The following is an 8,622-nucleotide window of genomic DNA, read 5'->3' as shown; positions in this document are numbered from 1 at the left end:
GGACAGGACATATTACATTTATGAAGTTAAATAATAAAGGAAATTTAAAAAATAATAAAAATTAAAGTAAATACAGTGTATCTAAGTGTATATAAAGTGAAAGCCGTGCAATGTTCATTAATGTTGTTCAATTTGAGGAGGATCTGGCCAGAGGTGATTTATTGTAAAGTCTAATAGTTGCCAGGAATGTTCTCCTATATCTGGAAGATTTTCCTGTATCAGGAAGGTTCTCCTGTCTCTGGAAGGTTCTCTTGTAACTGGAAGGTTCTCCTGTATCAGGAATGTTCTCCTGTATCTGGAAGGTTCTCCTGTTTCTAGAAGGTTCTCCTGTATCTGGAAGGTTCTCCTGTATCAGGAATGCTCTCCTGTATCTAGAAGGTTCACCTGTATCTGGAAGGTTCTCCTGTAACTGGAAGGTTCTCCTGTGTCAGGAATGTTCTCATGTCTCAGGAATGTCCTCCTGTATTTGGAAGGTTCTCCTGTATCATGAATGTTCTCCTCTATCAGGAATGTTCTCCTGTATCAGGAATGTTGTCCTGTCTGTCCTTGTGAAGCGGAGCTGAAGCAGTCTGTTGGAGAACGTACTCCGCTGTCCCTGCAGTAGGTGGTGGAGAGGGTGGTCCGGTTCTCCAATATGGACAAACATTTCTTCATGTCCTCCTCTCCACCTGTTCCGGATCGTCCTCTTTGCAGCCAATGATGGAGCTGGCCTTCCACACTAGTTTAGTGAGTCGATTGGTTTTCTCCAGTTACAATGCTGCTCCGCCAGCAGAGTACGGAGAAGTTCAGAGCACTGGTCCAACAGACTGGTAGAACATCTCCAACTTCTCAGAGTACTGGTCCAACAGTCTGGTAAAACATCATAATTGAGATTTGTCATATTACAAACATTTGAGGACTTGTGAACCTTTGAAGGAGTGCATTTTTTTTCTTCCTCGGTTTTTAAACCGCTGCCAAGCAAGGATGCTAAGTGCTAGATATTGCCAGCCTACATGGTTGGGTCCCATTTGGGAGTGGCTACAACCTTGTAAAGAAAGCTAAGCTCTGACATGTTTCGAAAAAAAGATGCTAAAATCTGCCCAAACTCTTAACAGGGTCTCAGATTTGCAAAGCCACACACCCTCTTCAAGTCCTGGATTTCAGACAGCCAATTAACTCTTGTGGGTGTTTTGGGGAACATTTCACCCCATCACCTCATTGTAGGCCCTGTCGTGAGTGTCTGTGTTCAATCTTGGATATCCAGGACTAATATTTAGGAGATTATGACCATTTTTGCACTTGTCAATGCGAATATAAGAGAATAAGGCCCAATTTGACCCTTTGGACCTTTTTTTGAGGCCCTTAACTTGCAGCTATCAGTCCCAAACTTTATGGTATTTATATTCAGATGTTCCTCTTTGAATCTGAAGAGGATCCACATGTCTAAGTTGGTTGAAAGTAGGAAAAATTAACTACAAGTTTGGTTTTAAGAATTTTCCTCTTGTAAAGTTTTTGGAGGCGATTTCACCCCATGATGTCAATGTATTATATTTAGGTAAATATAATATGTAAGATTAATTTTAAAGACAATTAGGAGGTTAAGGGTCAGTTGGCCAAGTAGTCATCGGACCCTATGAGACGGCATAGATCATATCTGCCTGATCATCGAGGTCTGGGTCGTGGAATTCCTGCTCCTGACTACGCCACTGTCCTGTTGAGACTCCGCCCACTGTTGAGACTCCGCCCACTCTTCCTCTCGACCGCCATCTGCCTGATGGATCGTGGAGGTCTCCATCGTGGAATATGCCTACTATGAACTATTCATACACTCTGTCACTTTCATTGAATGTATTTTAACTCTAAATCTGTCCTTCTGTACACATTACATCTATTGCATCTGTCCATCCTGGAGAGGGATCCTCCTGTTGCTCTCCTGAAGGTTTCTTCAATTTTTTTCCCCCTGAAGGGTTATTTGGGAGTTTTTCCTGGTCCGATGTGAGGTTTTGGGGCAGGGATGTCTGTGTACAGATTGTAAAGCACTCCGAGACAAATTTGTAATTTGTTAAATTGGGCTATACAAATAAACTGAATTGAATTTAATTGAATCCCGACGAGGCTGCTTGAAGATGTTCTGCCTTTAATTGGCAGCTCTCTATTAGATATTATCAATGCGTCTTTGCTAACAGGCCATGTACCACATTACTTCAAAGTAGCTGTTATTAAACCTCTCCTGAAGAAGCCCACTCTGGATTATTTGGGAGTTTTTCCTGGTCCGATGCGAGGTTTTGGGGCAGGGATGTCTATGTGTAAAGCACTCCGAGACAAATTTGTAATTTGTGAAATTGGGCTATACAAATAAACTGAATTGAATTGAATTGTGTGTGTGTGTGTGTGTGTGTGTGTGTGTGTGTGTGTGTGTGTGTGTGTGTGTGTGTGTGTGTGTGTGTGTGTGTGTGTGTGTGTGTGTGTGTGTGTGTGTGTGTGTGTGTGTGTGTGTGTGTGTGCGCGCATGTGTGTGTTTATAAAGATTTTAGTGTGTCAGAATTTCTTTTAATTTATTATCAGTTCTGATTACAACTATTGGACTCTGGACCCATAACAGCAAATACTCACGGTCGCCCTATAATGCTCCCCTAAAGAACAAGTATCAAAACTTATCATTATTTCTCCTACTTTGTACTCTTAAAAAAACTGCAATATGTTTAATGTATTGAAAAAAGTTAGCTAAATTTAGAGTTAGAATTACAGAATTTGAATGTAAAAGAACACATTAATATAAATATAATATGATCTACCTTAAAATTACAAAGAAAATCGTTAAATTGTTAGTATGTACATAAACCTTCATATAAGGAGCTACACATTTAATTACAGGTAATAATTGTTATTTTACATGAATTTGTATGTCATTTAAGAAAACTGTAAAAAGACTGTATTAATAAGTCATTTTTCTTTACAAAAATGGGAAAAAAATGTTATTTTGTATTATTAGCATAATACTTAAATTAACAGTTGGGTTGTTAATTTACGGATAATGTCTGTAATTTCAGAGTTTTGTATATAATAAAAATTCAAAATAAACTACTGTAAATATTTAGAGTTATTGACCGTAAAATTAGGATCTTTTTTTACAGTGTGATTCAGCCCGAACTATAAGCTCTGTCAAAGAGGAAAGTCTTAAGTCTACTCTACATGAGGTGACTGTCTGCCTCCCGGACTGAAGGTGGAAGCTGGTTCCATAAAAAAAGAGCTTGATAACTGAAGGCGTTGGCTCCCATCCTACTTTTTAAGACTTTAGGAATCACAGGTAGCGCCGCATTTAGTGAGCATAGCTCTCTAGTGGAGCAATATGGTACTACAAGCTCCTTAAGATATGATGGAGCATCACCAATCAAGGCTTTGTAGGTGAAGAGAAGAATTTTAAATGTGATTCTTGATTTTCCTCTGGTTTGATTGATAGATATAATCGAGTATCATCTGCATAACAATGAAAGTTTATGGAGTGTTTCCTGATAATATTGCCCAAAGGAAGCAATATATATATATAGGTAAATACAATTGGTCCAAACACAGAACCTTGTGGAACTCCCTGACTAATGTTGGTGGTTATCGAGGCTTCATCGTTTACAAATACAAACTGAGATCGATCTGATAAACAGGATTTAAACCAACTTAGTGCGTGTGGCAGCGGGGTGTGTTTAGGCTCGGCTGCAGAGTGGGTGGAGCGGGGGTGTGGTTCAGGGAACGGTGTCTGATTGGCATCAGCTGGACTGATTGGTAATCAGATTGGTAATCAGTCCAGCTGATGACGATCTGTGTTTGTGTATCTGAGAGTCTGTCTCCATAAAGGAGCTGGACAGACGGAAGACCAGGAGCGTGGAGAGCAGAGATACAGTCTGCGGGCCGAAAATAATAAACGTTATACGTTATACGGAATATCACTCTGGCTGCTCATTCTTTGGTGCTTGAAGGGGGAATCTACTGGTGAAGGCTAGGAACCTGTCACAGTGCGATACCTTTAAAGTCAATCGACTGATCCAGTCTCTGTAATAGGATGTCATGGTCAATGGTGTCGAATGCAGCACTAAGGTCTAACAAGACCAGTACAGCGATGAGTCCTTTATCTGATGCTATTCAGAGGTCATTTGTAATTTCCACCAGTGCTGTCTCTGTGCTGTGTTTTCTAAATCCTGACTAAAACTCCTCAAATAAACTATTATGATGTAGAAAGTCACACAACTGATTTGCGACCACTTTCTCAAGGGAGGGGAGGTTAAAGATCGGTCTGTAGTTAGCCAACACCTCTGGATCCAGAGTGGGCTTCTTCAGGAGAGGTTTAATAACAGCTACTTTGAAGTAATGTGGTACATGGCCTGTTAGCAAAGACGCATTGATAATATCTAATAGAGAGCTGCCAATTAAAGGCAGAACGTCTTCAAGCAGCCTCGTCGGGATTCAATTAAATTCAATTCAGTTTATTTGTATAGCCCAATTTAACAAATTACAAATTTGTCTCGGAGTGCTTTACAATCTGTACACAGACATCCCTGCCCCAAAACCTCACATCGGACCAGGAAAAACTCCCAAATAACCCTTCAGGGGGAAAAAAATTGAAGAAACCTTCAGGAGAGCAACAGGAGGATCCCTCTCCAGGATGGACAGATGCAATAGATGTAATGTGTACAGAAGGACAGATTTAGAGTTAAAATACATTCAATGAATATGACAGAGTGTATGAATAGTTCATAGTAGGCATATTCCACGATCCAGACCTCCACAATCCATCAGGCAGATGGCGGTGGGGAGGAGGAGTGGGCGGAGTCTCAACAGTGGGCGGAGTCTCAACAGGACAGTGGCGCAGTCAGGAGCAGGAATTCCACGACACAGACATCGATGATCCATCAGATAGGATATATGTCGTCTCATAGGGTCCGATGACCCCATGAGACGTGAAGTCAAAAGGACTCCGGGGAGAAAGCAGAGTTAGTAACGTGTGATTGAGAGATGAAAATTCATCCCTAAGGAGAGAAAAAAGAGGAGATAGGTACTCAGTGCATCCTAAACGTCCCCCGGCAGCTATAAGCCTATAGCAGCATATCAAGGGGCTGGACCAGGTGAACCTGATTCAGCCCTAACTATAAGCTCTGTCAAAGAGGAAGGTCTTAAGTCTACTCTTAAACGAGGTGACTGTCTGCCTCCCGGACTGAAATTGGAAGCTGGTTCCATAAAAGAGGAGCTTGATAACTAAAGGCTCTGGCTCCCATTCTACTTTTTAAGACTCTAGGAACTACAAGTAGTCCCGCATTTAGTGAGCGTAGCTCTCTAGTGGGGCAATATGGTACTACAAGCTCCTTAAGATATGATGGAGCATCACCAATCAAGGCTTTGTAGGTTAAGAGAAGAATTTTAAAGTGATTCTTGATTTTACTGGGAGCCAGTGCAGAGCAGCTAGTGCAGGAGTGATGTGATCTCTTTTCTTAGTTTTAGTGAGAACACGAGCTGCAGCATTCTGGATCAACTGGAGGGACCTAAGAGACTTATTAGAGCAGCCTGATAATAAGGAGTTGCAGTAATCCAGTCTCGAAGTAACGAACGCGTGAACCAATTTTTCTGCATCCTTTTGAGACAAGATGTGCCTGATTTTTGAAATATTACGTCGATGAAAGAATGCAGTCCTTGAGATTTGCTTTACGTGGGAGTTAAAGGACAAGTCCCGATCAAAGATAACACCAAGATTCTTTACAGTGGTGTTGGATGCTAGGGCAATGCCGTCTACAGAAACTATATCACCAGATAATTGATCTGAGGTGCTCAGGGCCGAGTAAAATTACTTCGGTTTTGTCTGAGTTTAACATCAAGAAGTTGCAGGTCATCCATGTTTTTATGTCTTTAAGACATGCTTGAATTTTACTTAGTTGGTTGGTTTCCTCTGGTTTGATCGATAGATATAGTTGAGTATCATCTGCATAGCAATGAAAGTTTATGGAGTGTTTCCTGATAATATTGCCCAAAGGAAGCATGTATAAGGTAAATAAAATTGGTCCAAGCACAGAACCTTGTCGAACTCCGTGACTAACGTTGGTGGTTATCGAGGCGTCATCGTTTACAAATACAAACTGAGATCGATCTGATAAATAGGATTTAAACCAACTTAGTGCGGTGCCTGAAATGCCAATCGACTGCTCCAGTGCTGTCTCGGTGCTGTGGTGTTTTCTAAATCCTGACTGAAACTCCTCAAATAAACAATTATGATGTAGAAAGTCACACAACTGATTTGCGACCACTTTCTCAAGGATCTTGGAGAGGAAGGGGAGGTTAGAGATCGGTCTGTAGTTAGCCAACACCTCTGGATCCAGAGTGGGCTTCTTCAGGAGAGGTTTAATAACAGCCACTTTGAAGGAGTGTGGTACGTGGCCTGTTAGCAGAGACACGTTGATAATATCTAATAGAGAGCTGCCAATTAAAGGCAAAACGTCATTAAGCAGCCTCGTCAGGATGGGGTCCAGGAGACAGGTAGACGTGTTTGAAGTAGAAACCGTTGACGATAATTGGTCAAGGTTGATGGGAGAAAAAACATCCAAATATACACCAGGGCATACAGCGGTTTCCAAGGCCATTCCACTTGATGACAGATCGGCACTGGTTGAGGGCAAGAGATTATTAATCGTGCCTCTAATAGTTAGAATCTTTTCATTAAAGAAGTTAATGAAGTCATTACTACTAAGTATGCTGGCAGGCTTAAAGAACAAACAGAACCTCCAGACTCGGCTGGGAGGAAAGATTCATTGGGAAAACCAAGTTAAAGCAGAATGACATTGTAACTGGAGAGGGATCCTCCTCTGTTGCTCTCCTGAAGGTTTCTTCCCTTTTTTTCCCGTGAAGGGTTATTTGGGTGTTTTTCCTGATCGGATGTGAGGTTTTGGGACAGGGATGTCTATGTGTACAGATTATAAAGCACTCCGAGACTAATTTGTGAAATTGGGCAATACAAATAAACTGAATTGAATTAAAACTGAAATTGAATTGAATTAACAGGCTTCAGGCTGTCACCAGTAGGTTCCCCCCCTAAGCACCAACAGATCAGCAACCAGAGGAATATTTGGTTATATCTTTTAGTATTTTCAACACCCAGAGTGTGTCTCTGCTCTCCACTCTCGCTCCTCAGTCCCTCCTGCTCCTTTACGGAGACCGACGCATAGATACACACACGCATATAGTCCTTTAGCTGGGCTAATTACCAATCAGCCACAAGCTAAGGACAATCAGACACCGTTCCCTGAACCCCACCCCCACTCCAACCACTCTGCAGCAGAGAACACCCCCCGCTGCCACATACCCCCACCGCCCGACTTAGGTCAGGGCAACATCTGTACGAACCTACTCCCCCTCCCCCCCATGAGAGCGGGAGAGGAAGTCAGCCACAACCATCTGTCTCCCCGGCCTATGGATCACCTTGAAATGAAAAGGCTGTCAAGCCAGCTACCACCAATTGATCCGGGTGTTGGTATCTTTATGCCGTGGAGCCACTGGAGCGGGGCGTGGTCCGACCAGAGGGTGAATGAGCGTCCCTGGAGGTAGTAGCGCAGGGGGTCGACCGCCCACCGGATGGCCAGGCCCTCCTTCTCCACCGTGCTGCACCTGCCCTCCCTCTCCAACAGCTTCCGGCTGATGTACAGAACAGGGCGGTCATCCCTTTTGACCTGCTGGGGCCCCAAGCCCTCTGTTCGACGCATCAGTCTGCAGAGTAAAAGGGAGAGAGAAGTTAGGTGTGTGAAGGAGTGGTTCCCCACAAAGAATTTGCTTTACCTCCTCAAACTGCTCCGTCCACTGGACCGGATCTGAGGCACCATTCCGGGTCACCTCAGTCAAGGGGCTGGTCAGCTCTGCAATATTCAGGATGAACCGCCTGTAATAACCCGCCAGCCCCAGAAACTGCCTCACCTCTTTTTTAGTCTTGGGCTGCGGGCAGGCTGCGATAGCTGCAGTTTTGTCCATCTGAGGGCGAATCTGCACGGTGCCCAAGTGGTACCCCAGATACCGTACCTCCCTTTGTCCAACTGCACACTTCCCCGGGTTGGCCGTAAGCCCCGCCTGCTTCAGGGACTCCAGCACCGCGCCCACCCGCCAAACATGTTCTGCCCAGGCGGTGCTGTGTATGATCACATCATCCAAGTAGGTGGCAGCATATGCAGCGTGCGGCCGCAGCACCCACTTTCATTTCACTGCACACCCTGTGTGTGTATGTGACAAATAAAACATCTTGAATCTTGAAATGAGGCGCTGAAAGGTGGCCGGGGCCCCGAACAACCCAAAGGGAAGCGTGGTGAATGGGTATAAACCAAACGGAGTGGAGAAGGCCGTTTTTTCCTTGGACTCTGGCGACAGAGGAATCTGCCAGTAGCCCTTGGTTAAATCCAGGGTCGTAAAGAAACGCGCAGTGCCCAGTCGGTCCAGGAGTTCGTCGACCCGGGGCATTGGGTAAGCATCGAACCGTGACACATCATTCACCCTGCGATAGTCCAGGCAGAACCGTATAGACCCATCCTTCTTTACCACAAGAACAATGGGGCTACACCAGGCACTGTGAGACTCTTCTATTACCCCCATCTCCAGCATTGCAGCCAATTCCCTCTGAACCGCACA

Source organism: Pseudoliparis swirei, chromosome 2 (genome assembly GCF_029220125.1).
Source record: "Pseudoliparis swirei isolate HS2019 ecotype Mariana Trench chromosome 2, NWPU_hadal_v1, whole genome shotgun sequence".
NCBI classification, from domain to species: Eukaryota; Metazoa; Chordata; class Actinopteri; order Perciformes; family Liparidae; genus Pseudoliparis; species Pseudoliparis swirei.
The sequence above is the reverse complement of the archived record's forward strand: the minus strand, read 5'-3'. Positions refer to the sequence as shown.